This window comes from Lissotriton helveticus, chromosome 5_1 (assembly GCF_964261635.1).
Source record: "Lissotriton helveticus chromosome 5_1, aLisHel1.1, whole genome shotgun sequence".
Lineage (NCBI taxonomy): Eukaryota > Metazoa > Chordata > Amphibia > Caudata > Salamandridae > Lissotriton > Lissotriton helveticus.
The window spans coordinates 1,096,474,278-1,096,493,851 of NC_136065.1; the positions used below are offsets into that span (position 1 = coordinate 1,096,474,278).

Sequence of the window (19,574 nt, forward strand, 5' to 3'; positions counted from 1 at the left end):
AATTTTCTTGCCTACATACTTCTTAAAATGTTTTTAAAAATAGCCAAAATCTTGAATTGTCTTCATCGACCCTCACGTTGCAGTGTGCTATGGCTCAAATGGCAAGATGTATTTTATCAATGCTGCAATTTGTTTAGTTGGCTAGAGAGCAAAACACACTTTTAAAAAGGAAAGGAGGAGGGGACAGAGTGTGTTTCTTTTGACATGTCTGGTTCACATAATGAAATAAGGACTAAGTAAAAGTACAGGTACTACCTGATTGATCCCCTGCACAGCAACAAGGAGAAAAATTACTCAAATAAAAATAGCTATCTTGATTGTGGAGGTAAACGGAAAAAAGTGACAGTGTACTACTTTATAGGTCTCGCCTAGATCTTTCGGCTGTGGCTTTTAATTTTAAGGTGATGTCGGGCGTGGATCTCTTATGACCCTTATAGAGCAGCTGCCAGTGTACCACACACGAGTCCCTGCATGCAAGGGATGAGAGGGATAGGGAAAGCAGATGGGGTTGGTTTGTTTCACATTCAATTACTGACCATTGGCCCGTAATCCAAGTAATATAATGGCACCTTGCATTTTCTTCTCAGCTTAGATTTGTTAGTTAAAGTTAGTTACAATTTGTTTGCTATGCGCCCCTCACAATCCTTAGCCAGGTGCCACTGCACCTGCTGCACAAATTATAACTTTGTCGCTGGACAGTTTCTCAGTCTCAGTAATATTTACTCTAAGTGTTTCCTTCCAGGCTGAAAAAAGCAGCTGAATTCTCCAATTATTGGATTAAAAGCCTTTAGCGTGCATTGATACAAAATGCCTTGTTGAAACACAACCTTGGGAACGAAGAAATACACATTAAACAAAAGAGGCTTGTTATGCGCCTGGCTCCCCTCGCAATCCTACAGGTTCCATGTAAAGGCATTTGGGCTGTGGGACACGCCACATATTTACACTCTACTCAATGCACCATAAATACACTCAACATAATACCACTCAATACCTCATAATTACACGTCACATAATTACACTCTACTTAATGCAACATAAATACACTCCACAAAATACCACTCAGTGCGACATAGTTACACACCACATAATTACACTCTACTCAATGCAACATAAATATACTCCACATAATACCGCTCAATGCCACATAATTACACTGCACTCAATGCTACATTCACTCCAAATAATACCACTCAGTGCCACATAATTACACGCCACATAATTACACTCTACTCGATGCAACATAAATACACTCCATATAATACCACTCAGTGCCACATAATTACACATACAGAACCACTCAGTACCACATATTTAGACGCCACATAATTACACTCTACTCAATGCAACATACATACACTCAACATAATACCACTCTGTACCACATAATTACACGTACAGAACATTCAAGTATTTAGTTATTCAGCACAATATCCTTGGTGCAACATCATCAAATGTTGCATGGCTAAACTTATAATGTCCCAAAGGCGAGACCTATTGGCTATGCCAATGCTTGTTATCTCAGGCATGAAATAAGCAGTTCAGAAATCCTGCCCAGCTGTTCGCTTTACTCTGCGAGGAAACGAAGTCTCGGTAAGGAGCCATGTTTTGATCCACCCAGTTCCTGAACTAGAATAGATGGAACTGCAGCGCGGATTAGATTCGGATGGCCATTGTTTCTTTCCTTGAAGAATGCTATTTCCGGAGGCTGAGGGCGCGAGCTCTGTTTGCGCACAGTGCCGACTGTTCACCAGTACACCGCAGTGGCAGTCTGGAGCTAAAATTCGCAGTCACTATGTGGTTTGAAGAACTACTGTAAATTACATGTGTAACCTTGTATGTAGGGTTTATTTTAAAAACCGCCCGGTTTGTTTAAAAACTTGCCCGGTCACATGCGGACGTTGAAAAGTCCTGGTGAGGAGCAGGTTCATACATTTTATGACGACATGCTAATGCAATTATGAAACATCCATAAATAGCACCAAGCAGGCCTTTCTACGGGAAATACAGCTGTGCTGTCGGGTGAGGGCGGACGCAACCTTTCTATTGCAGGATATTCGTCTGGCAGCCTTATAATTCTTAAGGCCTGCAGTACACATATCGTCGTGATGTGTCTGGCCAGATATAGAAAACATCACGTGAGAACCGGTGCAGAGTTTTATGAGCATCAGGGGCACGCACGCGCCCGCAGAGGTCAGCTGAGCCTCGTGATCCCAAAACGCCCACCAAGATTCTACTGCACAAGAAGTCCGCCCCCACGAGTCTGGTAAGCAAGCAAGCACCATGCTAAGTAAAGCATTCAATAAATAAATAAATAGTCCAACACACGATTCAAGCAGTACAATAAAGGTAATGCAAAGCAAAGGAATTTCACCTTTCATAAATTGTGACAAAGGATGTAAACAACCCCCTGGCACCGCCTTTGACAGAAATGTTTTAGGACACAAAATAGATTATTTAAAAGAATTGATATATGACCGCATAATAGTGTTCTCAGCTTTATTTCAATGAACTCTTGAAAGGTGAAAGTATTTCAGTGACAATTTTTGTGCTGAGAAACACAGATGAGCATTCACCTGCCTCTCTCTGTCTTCGTGCGTGCTGAGTATACAGGACGACTCGGGACTAAATAAAGTCAAACAACAGAGCAGGACCTGGCGAGGAAGGAGCATTCTAACTAATATGGAAACAATACCCCCCCCCCCCCCCAACAAACTGCAATATACACTATAACACACAGGCAGGTCCACTATGTGTCAGTTCATCGGATTCCAAACTGTTCTCCTTACTTGTATATGTAATGTAAAAACATGTAATGGTAAAAAAGTTGGCACTGCACATTACAATTTCAGACACAGCCATAGAGAGGAACTGTGAGGAAAACCAGAGGGACATGCCGTGGTATTGAAGTAAAGTGGGTCCGCACGCACACCATTTTTATTTCGTTTCATTGGTTCTAAAACACTTGCCGCTAAGTAGGGCGAGAGTTAACATGGACTTTAATTTCAGGTAAGTGATCAGTTAAATATTTCAAAACCTCCGCTCCAGAACACTAAAACTCTTTCAGCCACATGCGGAGTCCCCGCACGCTTACCACGTGACAGGTGGTTGACGCAATCACTGTGGCCACATTTGAGCATACTTACTGGTGTACAGTGTGGGCAAACATCACCGCCAGTTGGATTGGAATCAGCTTCAAGATGGAGGCGATAAAGGTGTGCTAGAGACACAGCTTTCCTAAGGACACTTAACACATACGGAATTCCAATGACTATGAATCCGACCAAAAGAAAGGCAGCGCGTATGGGGAATGGATTTATCCACGTCATCACAGTGGGTGATTAGCATGAAGATTGGTTAGACTAAAATATACCTTAATGAGGTAGCCTCAAATTAAGTCATCACCTTCTAAATTTTAGGGTGTCAGAGCTAAGATCTGCTTATAGCTAATTTTATGACAAGAACGGAGGCTCCTATTATGCCTTCTTTTCTTGCTTTATTCCAAATAGCAGCAAGATAAGTAAAGAACAACAATACCCAGAAGGCACAGCAGAAGAACTACCGGCCAATGGGATTGAACAGAACAAACAATGTACCAATCACAGTAAGGCTAGTATATATGAACCGATCTGACCACGAGTAGCCCTCTTTTCTTGCTGCTACGCAGTCAGATAAGTCACATATTTCTTACTTCTCACTCGTTTCATATGTTTATGGTATTGTTGTTACAGGCTTGTTCTCTTATTGTTGTGCTTCGAGCGCCGCTTGCGCTCGTTTATATTTTCTGCCTTTGAGCGCTGCTCGCGCTCGTTCTTTCGGTAATTTACCGGTCCCGTTTTCGGACCTGTCTTCCCCCCCTCGCGCGCTTTAGCGGTTGGTTTCTACCGCTGCGCACTTCCTTTTGCTGTAGTGCAGCCTTACCGCGTTTCCTGCCGGAGCTCTTCTGTGAGGCTTCTGTCCCTCGGACCTCTCGTTCCTCCTTCCTTCACGGTCCCCGCCCCCAGGGGAGTGTTTTTCCACACGCTCACACCTCTTTTCCCAGCCTTTCTGTTTTAACCCCTGCCTCACTGCCATTTAGCCCTATTATGGAGGTTCCCAGCTCCCCTGTGCTCGACAATGATGAAAGTGCTGCTTTTAAACATGACCTCAGTCATTTTATTAACTCCTCTGTGGAGACAGCTGTGGAAGCTTCTATGACTCGTGTTTCCAAACACATGGAGAACTCTCTCATGAGCCTAATGACCAAAGCTTTGGCCCATTCTGCGGGGGAAAGCAGAAAGCGTAAACTGGTTCCTTCCACTAATACTATTTCAAAAAATGTGTCACTGCTGAGTCGCGCGTTGTCCTCGCATTCGACTGAGGGCTCGGTCCCTCCCAGGCCTCCAACCACGGAGGGGTTTAAGTCTGTGGGCAAAAGTAAATCCAAGAGTAAGAATGTGGAGGTTCCTAAGAAGCTGGTCATTGACTCCATCCCTGATACGGATGATGATGCTGACATGGGTGACACTGATGATCTGGCAGACCTGTTTCAGATTAATGATCCTCCTTCTCCCAAGAAGGCTAGACTTGACGCATTTGCGTCCCAACCTGTGCTTGACTCGGAGGGCAATCCTATGTTTGACCCTACTACTATACGACACCCCAATTCTACAGAATGGTTTTCCATCCCCCATGTGGGTGATTATATCTCCTCCAAGTTGCGTCTTCCACTTGACAAGTCTGTTAGAGCTAAACTCAAGTCTGAATGTCCCAAACCTTCCTTACCTTCTCATATCACTGTCACTCCTTCCATTGACCAACCTCTCCTTACTCTCTTTTCGAAATTTGGCAAGGATCCTCGCAAGGGCGTGGACAGAGCCTGGTCCACTTGCCAAGACAAATAGTTGGATGTTGTTGGTCCTTTGGCCCGGGTGTTGGACATGGCGGAGACTGCCCGCCTGGAGGGGTCTGATCTCAACCCTGAGGATATCTCTCTTTGGATTCAAAGATCCTTTTGTCTTTTGGGCAATGCCAACGCTGCAATTATACATGAACGCCGCAAGGGCCTGTTAATCAAACTTGATCCAAAGTTGGCGAATCTGGCCTCCCAGGATCCTGGGGTCAAGGCGGATGGTCTCCTTTTTGGTGATTCCCTTGTCAAGGACCTCAGCCGATATGTGTCTACCTTTGCTTCTTTAGACAAAGCCCAATTTCCCATTAAGAAAGTTTTCGCCCCTCGGGTTTTTGGCAGGGCCGGCAGAGGCAGGAACCGCTCTTCCGGCCGCGGTTATCAAAACCAAGGTTCCAGAGGTGCAGCCAATTCCGGCTATCAGGAGTACAAGCCACAATTCTACCCCCAACGAGGTTGTGGCTTCCGTGGCCGTGGACAAAAAGGCTTCCGCAACAACAACAGCCACGCCAATACCCAAGGTAAACCCCTCTCCTCCAATCGGAGGCCGTCTGTCTCTATTTCTTCACAGGTGGCGCACTCTCACAGCGGACCCTTGGGTCCTCAATTCTGTCCAAGGTTATCTCATAGAATTCTACGCTCCTCCTTTCCAGGCTACTTTTCCTCCGCTTCTGTTTTTTTCCGCAGACGTAGCTCTGCTCGTCTCTCAGGAAGTTCAAAATCTTCTTCTCAAACAAGCTATCCTCATAGCTCCCTTCGATCCCTCCGGTTTCCTAAGCTCTCTCTTTTTGGTTCGGAAAAAGAACAAAAAGGTCCGTCCTGTCATCAATCTCAAGTGGTTCAACCAATTTGTGGTTTATCGCCACTTCAAGATGGAGACCATCATCCATCTCAGGGACACATTGCGTCCATCCGATTGGATAGTCAGACTGGATCTACAAGATGCGTATCTCTCGATTCCCATTCACGAATCCCACACGAAGTATCTTCAATTTCAGTGGCTCGGTGTCACCTACCGTTTTTGTTCGCTTCCTTTCGGTCTTTCTTCCGCTCCTTGGTGTTTCACCAAGGTGATGAAACCTGTCATGTCGTATCTCAGGTCTCTAGGCATTCGTCTAATCATTTATCTAGACGATATCTTACTCATGCATACCGACAAACAGTCTCTTCTTGCCAACCTCAGCGTTACTCAGGCTCTTCTCCTCGACCTTGGCTTTCTGATCAACTCAGAAAAATCCATGATGGTCCCATCTCAAAGTATAGAGTTTCTGGGTTTCCGGGTAGATTCTTCCACCGCCTCTCTTTACCTTCCACAATCCAAGGTTACAGCCATTCGCACGGAGATACGTCAGGTTCTCCAGCTCTCCGAAGTGTCCCTTCGTTCTCTTGTAAGGATAGTGGGTTTTCTTTCAGCGTCTATTCAAGCCATCTTTCCCGGTCCCCTTCATTACCGCGCCCTTCAACGTTTGAAGATCAGACATCTCCGCAAAGGACTCGCGTATTCCGATCTCATTCAGCTGGACCTAGAGTCACGCCTCGAACTTCAATGGTGGATCGACCATTTAGATGCGTGGAACGGCAGAACGATCTTCGCGATGGCCCCAGATCTTGTCTTAGAATCAGATGCCAGTCTGTCGGGTTGGGGCGCCCGATGTGGTTCAATCTCGACTGGAGGTACATGGTCTCCAGAGGAGTCGTCATTGCACATCAACTGTTTAGAGATGCAGGCAGGCTCCTTTGCAATTCGCAGTCTGGCCAAAAACAAAGCAAGTTGTTCCATTCTTCTTCGGATGGACAATGTTTCTGCGGTCCGCTACATAAACCATCTCTGTGGCACAAAATCCAAACCCCTCGCAGAACTTGCAAAGAGTCTTTGGGAATTCTGTCTCAATCACAAACTGTCCCTGCGGGCGGAGTACCTGCCAGGCAATCTCAACGCCATTGCAGATTGGCACTCTCGTTATCTTCGAGATTCAAGCGACTGGAGGCTACTTCCCTCCGTTTTTCTTTCTCTTTCCCGAAAATGGGGCCCTTTCTCTATCGACCTTTTTGCTTCCCGTCTCAATTCTCAACTTCCCGCTTTCTTCAGTTGGCGACCGGATCCTCTCGCTCTGGCGACGGATGCCTTTCTCCAGGACTGGTCTCTTCACCTCAATTATGCTTTCCCTCCATTCCTGATGATCAACAGGGTGCTTGCTCAAGTCCGATGTCAGTCGACCTCTTTGGTTCTGTTGGATCCTTTCTGGCAAGCTCAAATCTGGTTTCCTTCGCTCCTGGAACTGGCGGTGGACTTTCAGATTCTTCTTCCTTTCAGCGAAGATCTCCTCCTAGATCCTCAGGGTGTTCCCCACGCCATGATCCTGGACTACTCCCTGGTTCTCTCAGCATGGAAAATTTCCGGTCTTCCTCTTCTGACATCATCGTTTCACAGGAAGCTTCACTCTTTATCAGTCAAGCTTGGGCCCCGGGCACTTCGAGAGCCTACAAGTCAGCTTGGACTTTATGGTCAAGCTGGTGTCTGGAACGGTCTGTCGATCCCTTTTCAGCCCCTCTAAGTTTTGTTGTTAACTTTCTCGCTTCTGAAGCTAGCGCGGGTAAATCTTACCACACTGTCCACCTTTACAGATCCGCTATTTCTCTGAACCACTGTCCCATTGACAATAAGCCGGTAGGTACTCATCCTTTGGTGTGTAGTCTTCTCCGAGGAGTCCGATTCTCGAAACCTCCGTTGGCTAAGTATTCCGTTTTATGGGATGTTAATTTGGTGTTTAAATTGTTTATTTCATGGCCTGCTAATGATGCTCTCTCTCTCAAAATGCTTTCAGCCAAACTTACCATGTTATTGTGCTTAATTTCAATCAAGCGTGTTTCTGATGTCAGGGCTTTGGATTAGTCTTCCAGACAATTTTCACCTTCTGGTGTTTTGTTTCAGGTTCACAGGCGTACCAAGACCAATTTGCAAACTGTGTTTTTATCCCTATTTCCCTTCCCAACCTCAGCTCTGTGTTGGTCAATGCCTGAAAAGTTATGAACAAAAAACTGCTGATCTCAGGACCTCCTCTCATTCGCAATTGCTCATTTCTTTTCGCAAGCCCCATCATCCTGTTTCCGCTGCCACGCTCGCCCGTTGGGTGCGTTGGATTATGTCCCTCGCGGGCATTGACATTTCTGCCTTTGGTGCTCACTCCGCTAGGGGTGCTATGGCCTCTAAAGCCTTTTGGGCAGGCTCTCGTTTGGAGGATATCCTGAAATCAGCAGATTGGTCTAACGATTCTGTTTTTAAAACATTTTACTGCAAACCTGTTGTTACTGCTTCTTCTTTGGTTGCTAATATGCTTTGAACAAGCATAATAGGAGCCTCCGTTCTTGCCATAAAATGTAGATTTTCCTAGTTCCTATGACGGAAAGTCTTAATTTTATTAAAGACACGGAGGCGAGTATTATCCCACCTCTACATTACTAACTATCTCTGTTTTTTCCCACCCTTAGGGTCTCCGGCTTTACCACCAGCCTCTTCCTAAGACTGCGTCTGCGGCTGTGGACTGTCTTCCTTCATCTGGATCAACATCTCTATTTCGCTGGACTTTCTTCCATCATTATCCTGCACTTCTGGGTTTCCTTCAGGATTTATTTGCTTGGATTTTGACTTTCTGCATTTTGTTTGCAATTGTTCCTCTGTTTATACATTCTCACTGACTCTCTCGCACAAGAAAAGAGGGCTACTCGTGGTCAGATCGGTTCATATATACTAGCCTTACTGTGATTGGTACATTGTTTGTTCTGTTCAATCCCATTGGCCAGTAGTTCTTCTGCTGTGCCTTCTGGGTATTGTTGTTCTTTACTTATCTTGCTGCTATTTGGAATAAAGCAGGAAAAGAAGGCATAATACTCGCCTCCGTGTCTTTAATAAAATTAAGACTTTCCGTCATAGGAACTAGGAAAATCTACATTGTGATGCAGTGTCCTGAGCAACTATCTTCCGTGTGTCCTTGAGTAAAACTAATCAGGTTTTTGCCTTACTGAGCTAAAGTGTAGAGCAGGAACAAATCTAGAAAGTTTAGAATATACTGAACTGTCTATGCTTTTTATTTATTCATTCAGTGTTTTGTATAGCGCGAACTTGACCCCAATGGGTATCAGAGCGCAATACTCTGGATAGCATTAAACACATTAAAGTCCAATACAAAGTTGGAAGGTTTAAAAGTTTTCAAATTGGGAAGTTGCATCACTTTCTCCAGCGAGATAGAACTTCCACACAAGGCCAATCAATGAGTTGTACTGAACTAGTTCCTTAAGTTAGGGTTTGAAAACTTAAAAGGGGAACAACCACTCCACTTAATCAGGAGGATATACAGAAGACTTACACAAACCCTAAAATTCTTGTCGAACAAAAAGAAATTTCATCAGAATATTCACAAAATTAAAAGAAATTAAAAACAGACATTCATGGTAAAATCTTGCAACAGTGCTTTTTTCAGGACTGTTGAAATGCAAGCACTATCTTGCTTCTTACTTGTGAGAGCTTGGAACCACAACAGTACCTTTGAGAGTTCATAAAACCTTAACTAAGACAAATATATTTTTCCTTCAGACTGCACTACACAACTGCACTTGTAAATTGGGGAAATGGCCCTTCACTTCAATTGATTTTTGGTTCAGACTGTGTGGGATGGCAATCAAATGCAATCACATAATTTGTGCATATGGCTAGCCCTGGCAGGACTGAGCAATACCTGTTTGAAAACGTTTTTTTAATTACCATAAAGTCCGATGTATGTATATGAACAATGGCTGATCAAGGAAACCTCATCATTTGGGTTTAGAAAAACACCAGCCTGGTGTCTACTAGGTGTCTCACCTTGAGAGGAATGTGAGTACAGCAACTAGTATGTGGTACACCAGTGATGGAAAGTTGGGTAATAGTGTCTGAAGGGCTGTGGGAAGTGAAAAGAAGTTGCAGTGTAGAAAGCAAATGTGCTATAGAGAGAGTGGTGAGATCAAATTGGCTAGCATGGTGCCTAATAACTTTATTCAGACGGTCACCATGGTGCCAAGATTAAAAGCAGAGTGTAAATGGATGTAAGCATATATTACCATTTATAGATGAATCAAACGGTCGACATGTTTCAGCCTAAGAAGGCTTTCTTCAGGACCTAATAAGACACTACTGCAACTGTGGTAGTAAGAATCAAAGTACATACCATGCCAGAGACATTAACCTACCAGTGGCAGGAGATGAAGTCATGGTATTCTGAAACCAACTGCTCCTAAAACAAAAAAACAGTGTATACACACAAACAAGTACACATGTTGAGAATACTAACAAATAATCACATGTGGAAAATGAGACATAGAGGACCAAAGAGACACTGCTCTATTAATGTGAACTGATTAGTTAATTAATCACTCACCCGCACTTTGGCTAGGAGATGGCCTCACCTCGCCTGGCACTCGCTCAGGATAATGAGGCCCCGCTCTATTAAGAAATAAAGAAAGGAAAAGACACCAACAGAATGACTAATTTTGCTGGGAACCTGTCTATTTCTTTGACCACTAAGTGTTATCAAAGGCCAATGTAGCAGGACAATGGTGTTCGCTGGCTAAAACTTTTTCAAAAGTTACTGGTGACAGTCTTTATGTAAGTTGGTGGTTGGTTATGTATGTAGACTCCCCTTAGTTTAAATTAACTGGGCCAGAGAAGACTACACAATGAATCCGCTCGAGTCTACTCAGTAAATTCAATAGACTTAGGTAAATACAAAATGTAAAGCTTAAGAGCAGATAAATGAAGAAATAAGACACATGCCAGTGAGGTCAAAGAACAAATAAGCATGTCACGAAAAGGCTATGAGCCAAGAGTTGTAAAACACTCACCTGTCCGTCGGTACCTCGAGTCCCTACTGAGTCGAGGGGAAGGTAACACGACGGACAGGGAGAGCAAATGTAAAAGCGGCGGACCAGATATTAAACTACCAATTATCTTGTCCCCGCCTAGCAAACTGAGCAAAAAACGCCTCTCGCAGAGCCGGTCTAAGTAAAAGGCTCAGAAATGCGTCATGATCGCTGATAGGGTATGGCCGTGTATAAGCGGTGTGGATTGGTCAAGTCGAGAGCCAATCGAGGAAACAGCATAGCGCTGTGAGACAGTCCTTGTCATCATATAAATACCCTCGTCGCTCGCGATTAACCCGCTGTCGGGATTCACCGCTGGGAGGTACCCTCAAAACCCAACTCTTTATTCAGGTTTAAACACGAAAGATTCAAATTTTATGGAAACACATAGGCATGTAACAGGAGCCGATGTGCGCCTGTTGCGGAGCTGGATATCCACAAAGGGCTGCAAGATACATCCAGACGGCTGATTGATCAAAAAAGTGCACAGGCAGTGTGGATTGGTTCGGTTAACAGCCAATAAGAGAGCAAGACACTCGGTGCGGACTCCTGCACTAAGCTAGTAATTGAAACGTCTCAGATATGTTTGCTCAGAGCATACTCATAAAACATTAACAACAAGATATCATGTATATTTTTAAACGCAGACGTGCTTGTAAAATGTCAAACGACTGGTGTACCTAATTCTGCGCAGGGATGAGCGGAATCTAATAAACATCCCGGCTTAAAACTACCTCGTGGGCGTGTCGTGTACGTCATAGTGCATAAAAACGATATCACAAATTAACATCTAGAAAGTCTTAGGGTTACTCTGGCTGACAAATCGACTGCCATGTAACAGGACCGAGAATTCGTAGGATCAGGGGCTATCCTATTTATGCCAAAGTTTCTCGATGAGATAGAGCATTATTTCTATGAAAACACGAAGAGAGAGTATGTTTACAACTCTTATGTGTTTAGCAGCCTCTAGGTGGCATCCATAGGAAAAAACGTACAACCTGAAAAGACATGAGATGGTTATTAAAACCATAGTCTAACAGACAATAGAAGCTGGTATATGCAGTGTGGTATGCAAGCAGTATGGGGAATACCCAAGGCATAAAAGTTGTGGACATAATCTGTAAGGAATTGTCAGGCAGTGTACTAAACTCATTAGATTTGGATCCATGGGACAAAACTCTCATCTCTCTCCAGCAGGTGCATTATTCACTGGCGTTATCTTTACACTTTTATTGTTGCTCAAAAACTGCTAATTTTACAAGAAAGTGCTTTTAAAACTGCTGCCTGCAGACCCCCTGGGAACGTGTCATGGACCCCTGGGGGTCCGCGGACCACAGTTTGGGAAACACTGTAGTACACCATAACAAAAGCATAAACTTAATTCCTTGTGGGAGTGTCACAAGGGCCAAATATGTCTAACCCTTACTTCTTCTAAGGACACTCTGGAAGATCCATGAGGGCAGGATCCACCACGCAGGCTTTAATAGATTTGTCACTATTACTGATGAGCTTTTTCACACACCTGTCCAACCATTTACAAATTCCTAGCCATCAAAACTATTCACCTACTTTGCTATACATTCCTGGATGATCCTCATGAACCCTCTTAACTATACTATTCTTCAAATCCATTGGAAGAATAATCTGATCATCAACCCCATACTCTTCCTGAGCATTCCATCTACCCAGGTTAAGTTCACCTTGGACTTTCACAAACTTGTTCAACTCTCCTTGTGATTTCCACTCTTCTGGCCACCCAACTACTTAGATTTGCTCAGTTTTCTTAAAAATGTGATCTGGCTTAATAACTTGATTCCATTCCTCTTCTGTGACGATATCATATGGAAAACATTCATTCGAGGCTCTTACATTACTGTTGGTAAAGGTCTTCTTTGTCATCACTCACAGTGATGAGAACTGTTCTACTCCCCCCCCTGTAGGTAAGTATATTTACTGGTGGATTGAAGTCCATTTGGAGGACAAACTTGGTTCCTCATCAGGGAACCAAAACCGCTTCTGGCAAAGTGCTCGGCCGGCCCCCGCAAAGATCTGGAGTGCTCCCGAGCTCTTTGCCAGGGCCAGTTTATGGCCGATTTTGTTACAGGGCCGATTTTGCAGCTATGCTGCAAAAATGTTCCCCCACCCGTGCAGCGCACCGGGGAATTGCCCAGTGCCCGCTACGGCCAGTCCGGCCCTGATCCTCATAAGAACACAGGAAATTCCTCTGCCACCCATGTGCGTGCAAAGAGCTCTCTCTTGTATCTCTCTACTTCATGCAAATTCATAGACCCATAAGCTATTTCTCACTCTTTTTTGTTGCAATGCAGCCCCCAAACCGCTCTTGCTTGCATCAACAGTAGCCAATGCATTGCCTCCCCAAACCAAAGGTTTAGAACAAGGTGCATCCACAATTTCCTCTTCAATCAATTTGAAGGCAGCTTTTCCTCTGCTCACAAATTCAAATTTGACATTTTCTTCCAATAATCAGCTACAAGGTTCCACTTTAGCAGAGTATTACTCACAAATTCTCCATCTCTGTAAGACCCAGAAAGAACACAAGAGGTTTCTTGGAAGCTGGCTCAGGAGCTTCAAGAAGTGCTTTCGCAATGCCTCCTTAAGAAGTTATGTACCCCAAAATATTCCACTTGCTTGAATTGAAATTTGCACTTTTCAACTTTTAGTGTTAGCCCATTGCCAGAGAGAGAGAGAGCTTGGAGCACTCTCTCAACGTTTTCATAGGGCTCAGTATGGTCCTTCCAAAATATCAAAATATTGTCCAAAAAAGTGCTCAGTATGGTCCTTCCCAAAAATCTAAATATTGTCCAGAAAAGTTCCAGCACCATCTACTCTATGAGCCTTCATTAAAAGCTGGAAAACCTTGGTACAGCTCTGGCAAGGTTTAAAGGCATGCACTTACACTGGTACATGCCCATGGGTTTTACAAAAACCATAAGTTGTTTTGACTTTTTTCCAAGCACTACTAAGGTGGAGACCACACAGCACCAGGTATTGTAGATACACCTCATGCATTTACAAAAGTGGATGGAGATTGATTCAGATGGCTTCATTTAAACTGCATAGGTCGATGCCGAGCCCAATAACGAAACATTCCTCATGAAATATCTGACAGGAAGAGCCCCGTCCTTCAGTATGAGTCTGTGTTAGCTGTGCCTCCTTAAATTATGACTAAGCACATAAATGAACTTCTATTTCAGTTTTTCCATATACTAATTTTTGCTGTACCCTTACTCGGATTTCTTCACTGAAATACATAGACCAGAGGATTGGTCCTAGGATTTAGTTGAATACCCATTTCCTCCAGCTGGGGCGAACCCAGAATGGGATCACCTTTCGTAGATACATATATGTTAATTGTTGTCCCCTGCCCTTTGAAATTCAAATCTCAAAAATAGAATGTTGATTTTGTGAATAAGTGCATCCCCAAGGGTGGAAAGCCGTAGGAAAGACTTTTCTAAAATGTCACACACTTTGGGCAGACCTATACTCAATATCGTATAACACACACAGGGGTTCACTATAACCCAGACTTCCTTCTACTAAATAAAATCTTAGATCTAGGAAATCCCTTGCACTTCTTAATCCTAGTTATACAGTAGGATTGAAGTTTGATTCATCATCCTATGAAACAATATTGACTCTACCTGCTGTACAAACGCTGATAAAATGTCTTTCTTTTTACATTTATTGCATGACTTGTCTATAGCACGGCATTTTCTCAATATCCTATGTGGATACTGTTTGAGATAGAATATTTTTTATCAGGATACAAAGTTATATCCGTTTTCCTCCTAGGTTTTTCCCAACTCTCTTTTTTGCAGATAATGTTCACCTCAGAACTGGGTGGTCCTCAAACTCGGTCTTGAAACTTTTCTGACTATTCTATACTTTTGGCTAGTTCATTTGCTTCTTTTGAGAGTAAAGTCTGAGCCTGCCTAAAGTCTCTCTTGTATCTTTTTACTATAGATTTCATCAATATCGGGTCATTAAGATCTGTTAGTTATTTATGTTCCTAAAAACAGTTTGGCCTCCTAATATTCTCAACACAGCCAAGCTTCCTAGGATACATTCTTAAGTGTCCCATGTCTGTGTTAATCACATGACCATATCTAATTACAAATTGCTTGACAGCATAGGTCAATATATAGATAAATTAGAAACATTTTCTGCAGTGGTTATTCAATTATTTAAGACATTTTACCCCACAACAGCTTTTTTGGGATAACATTATTTCCTTTGAGGTGTGCACTCTTCTCCTTCCAACACCTCAAAGTCTGATGAAAATATCACACCAAATGTTCAAATTTATCGATGGTTCCCCAGGACCTTGTAGTAAGAATGCATGAATTAGCATACTTAGACATAATGTGATGTGGCAAATGCACAAATTGAAAGAAAAAATACAAAAATGTATAATGAAGTTCCTAGAAGACAACATCTTATTAGTAGCAATGCACTTTACCAGTTCACAAACAGTAGTCTCCAAAAGGGTTATCAGCTGCTGGTTGCCATGGAGGCCCCTTAAATTCAATGAGTAAGAATGCCTGAAAATGAGGGATATTTTTCCTAAATATTTGACTTTTCTGCTGACCTGTTTTGGAGCGCAGCGCAAATGATCAGAGAGCTGAGGAAAGCCCATCTCTGCTGCTGATTCATTCCACGACTTCAGATTGAGGTGTGTGAAGAACAGCGCAGTATTGGTGTCACAGTGCGATCTCGCAGGTGACCGGACCATGCTATCACACCGAGTTATGTTGTCAGTAAATTGCAAGATACATTTTATTTTTTATTTATTTTAGCGATTTGTATAGCGCCTGGTGACCCAAGGGCATCCCCGCGCTGTAAGGAGATTATTTATCCTGTAAGGAGAGGGAGGGAGGAGGTACAGTTATTTCGGGAATAGGTGCGTTTTCAGTTTTTTGCGAAAGGTCAGGTAGCTGGCTTCCAGTCTGAGGGTGCGTGGGAGGGAATTCCATCTCACGGCCGCTTGCACCGAGAATCGTCGGCCTCCGGTGCGGGTCCTTTTGAATTTGGGGACGTTGGCCAGGTGCTCACTGTCTGAACGGAGGGATATGGATGCTTTGTAGGGGGTGACCAGGCTGCTGAGGATAGTAGGGCCAGATCCGTTGATAAGTTTGTGTGTTGTACACATGGCTTTGAATTCCACCCTTTGGCGAACAGGGAGCCAGTGCAAGGCCTTGAGGGCTGGTTTTGCTGACACTCTCGAAGGAAGGTTCGTGAGCAGACGGGCCGCAGCGTTCTGTGTCCGCTGTAGTCTAGTCAGGGTGGCCTCTGGAGCGCCCAGGTAGACCATATTGCTGTAGTCAAGACGGGACAATACTAGCCCCTGGATAAGAAGTTTCCTAGAGGGAGGAGGTAGTAATGGGAGGATCTTACGGGTGGTGCGCATGAGCCCAAAACAGGTGCCAGCAGTTTTGGCCGCTTGCGTCTTCATGGTGAGCTCCGGTTCGAGCCATACTCCAAGGGTTTTGATTTCACGCTTCGGGGAGGGGATTACTCCGAATACGTCGGGCCAGACTGTTGGGGGGATGGTTGCCCATTGTTTTCCCAGGAGCATCACTTCGGTCTTAGACCCATTTAATTTTAGTGATGAATCACTCATCCAGCTGTGTATTTGGGTAAGGCAGTTCGCCAGTTTCTCTGGGTGGTCGGCTAGTTGGGATAGAGAGACGACCAGTTGAGTGTCATCAGCGTAGCTTACCATTTTTATGTTAAATGGTGTCACCACGTCTTCCAGGGGAGCCATATATGCGTTAAACAGCGTCGGGCTCAGGGAAGATCCCTGAGGGACCCCGCTTGTGAGGGGGAGGGTGGCTGAGTGGTAGATGCCGTCCCATACCTGGAACGTGCGTCCGGTGAGGAAGGATTCTGTCCAACTAAGTGCCGTCCCGGTGATCCCTGCTGCCGCGAGCCGATGGAGGAGGACACGGTGGTTGACTGTGTCGAAGGCTGCGCTGAGATCCAGGAGGATCACTGCCACTGACCCTCCTGAATCCAGTACATACAACCCAAAAACAAGATAGCAGGAATGCAATCATTTTCACTTGCACGCTCCATATACAGGCACAATCCAGGTGAAAATAGATATATGAATGAAATCTTACCAGGCAGATTAAGTGCAGCAGGTCACCCGGTGGGACGTGCAGTTCAGGTGGCCCTTAAACAGGGAAGAGAAGCTTTACCTTTCCAATGACCCCTCCATTGCCCCATGCCCACTCGTTACAAAAGTGGACAATTCAGCAAAGCAAGGGAGGTAAAATAATTCCACCTAGCAGCACCAACTGACACATTCTGTATTTTACCCTATAGTTCTAAACATTGTCAAGTATTTTGCACTCACCCAACAGTCCACCTTTCACTTATGAATTCTCAATCAATGAGTGCCAGAGTATAAAAGCTAGCTTGTTAATTCGGGAGGCTAGAACAATTGAAATTCTGTAACAATAGTGAGGTTCCTCGAATTGTCTTCACTTACTCCTTGAAAATAAGATCTGTTTGCTTTTCCTTAGGCTTTGGCAAGCCACAGATTTTGTTAATGAGACTTATCGCAACAGTAAAATGTTCTTTCATGATTATTATGGAGTGTTTAACTTAATTTGTTGAACCAGCCTATGGAGTTAGAAGGGAAACATTCCAACATCAATGATTGTGGGCTGCATCTCTAGTCATTATTGTTTACCAATAAACAGAAGTAAACCTAAAATAAACCTTACAAACCCTTCAGTGAATATTTTTAAGGACGAGCATCTTGTTTTTACGTCTTTAACTTTAACTTATTTATGATTTAATCAATATCATTGTTTCCATTTTGTCTAATCACAGCTGTACTTCTACCAATAAAGAATACTTTAACATTATAAACCTTACCGGTGCCGAGGAAGTATTCTACAAAAAGACTAGAAAGCAAATGTAGTAAAGACTCAACAGGAGGTAAGGTAAAAAGTCTTTATTTATGACTCGACGCGCAGCCGGACCGTCAGCTACTGACACCAACTGTCAACTGCCGGTCCTGTCAGAACAGACAAATTATCACAGAAACCAGGAATTATTACATAGAGAGGGTTCTATAAGGAACATTCTACATGGGGGGAAAAACGGAGGCCTTAAGAACAATACTACACCATATCCTCCTTTACAAATAATAAATGGAATAAAATAAAATAAAAAAAGCAAAAATAGTTACATATACAGTTATACAAGCAATTTCCGCTAGGCATCGGCACCAGCTCTCTCCTAAACTGTGAAGAACTTTCCTGCTTCTTCATGGAAAAAACCACAAATATTGAGAATAAACTACAATTAGCGAAGGAGCTACTACTGGCTACCTCACTCAGCTTTCCACACGCCCCCTAGTATGATGAAGGGAGTGATCCACCCATGTACCTCTCCAAAAACAATGCCTCCTGGCACACTTTCACATCAATCAATGAAAGTGACATCTACAACATTCTTTCATCATTGAATCCATTTATTCACTTCATGGACCCTCTACAGCTGTATATCTTCAAAGAGATCAAAACAATCATTCTCCCCCTATGGTCTAAGATTGTAAATGCCTCACTATCTCAAGGCACTATCCCTGAGTGTCTAAAAATAGGACAAGTAAATCCCATATTAAAAAAACCTAATGCAGATTGCTCTGATCCTAACAACTTCTGACCCATCTCTAACATCTCCACTCTAGCGAAGCTCCTAGAAAAATGTGTCCAGATCCAACTTTGCCAGTACCAATCAGGCTTCCAGCAAAGGTCACAGCACTGAATCTGCACTCACTCATGTTGTGGACGACATATTAAAAATGCTGGATTTAAATGAATCAGGTCTTCTGATTTTGCTTGCCTTATGTACGGCCTATGACATGGTTAAACATGATAGCTTACTGAATCTACTGGAACAAAGAATGGGCTTATCAGGGATTGTCCTAAAATGGTTTTCCTCATTCCTCCAAAACAAATCTCAGAGAGTTCAAATGAATCAATCCCTCTCTAAGCCCCGTGCAATCACTCTTGATGGATCCGCTGTCTCACCCATTCTCTTCAATCTATTCCTGGAACCACTAGCAAACTTCTTAAAATCCGCCAACATCCATTATTGCATGTATGCAGACGAGACCCAGCTGTATCTCAAAATCGTCTCACCAGAGGATTTTATATCCCTCAACTCTACTTTGCAAAACACTCATCTTTGGCTCATGGATAACCATCTCAAGCTCAACGCTGCCAAAACCGAATTCCTTCTCATCTCGCCCCCGAATAACATCCCCAAGATTGATCTTTGGATGAAACATCTTACAGCATTCAACTTCTCTCCACACATCATAGACTCTACTAGATCCTTGGGAATTACATTGGACAAACATCTGAATATGCAGGATCACATTAGCATAATCACTAAAGGTGTGAATTACTAGATGAGCATTCTACGGAAATTTAAACCCTACCTCCCACATGAGGACCTAAAGCAAGCGGTTCAAGATCTTGTGTTGTCCAGACTGGATTATGGAAGCACCACACTATGCGGCCTATCTCAATACAAGTTGGCATCCCTAAGAGCCTCCCTGAACGTGGCAGCCAGACTTGTCTCCAGAACGAAAAGAAATAATCACATTTCCCCGGCTCTAAAATCTCTGAATTGGCTACCATATGAATAACAAATTCATCTAAAGATTGCCTGCATGACTCATAAAGCCATACATTTCAATACCCCCAGATATCTGACCCAAAAGCTTGAAAAATCAGGGGGTTGCAGACATTCA

At 43.6% G+C, this 19,574-nt stretch overlaps 1 protein-coding gene and 1 pseudogene across 10 annotated transcripts in view; one reads left to right on the forward strand and one right to left on the reverse strand.

Moving 5' to 3' along the window:
* Window positions 1–19,574, reverse strand: part of STN1 (STN1 subunit of CST complex) — a 508,555-nt gene that overhangs the window by 134,965 nt on the left and 354,016 nt on the right. The gene's annotated exons all lie outside the window — the stretch shown is intronic.
* LOC144756477 (uncharacterized) overlaps window positions 4,146–19,574 on the forward strand; it is a 72,073-nt pseudogene continuing 56,644 nt past the window's right edge.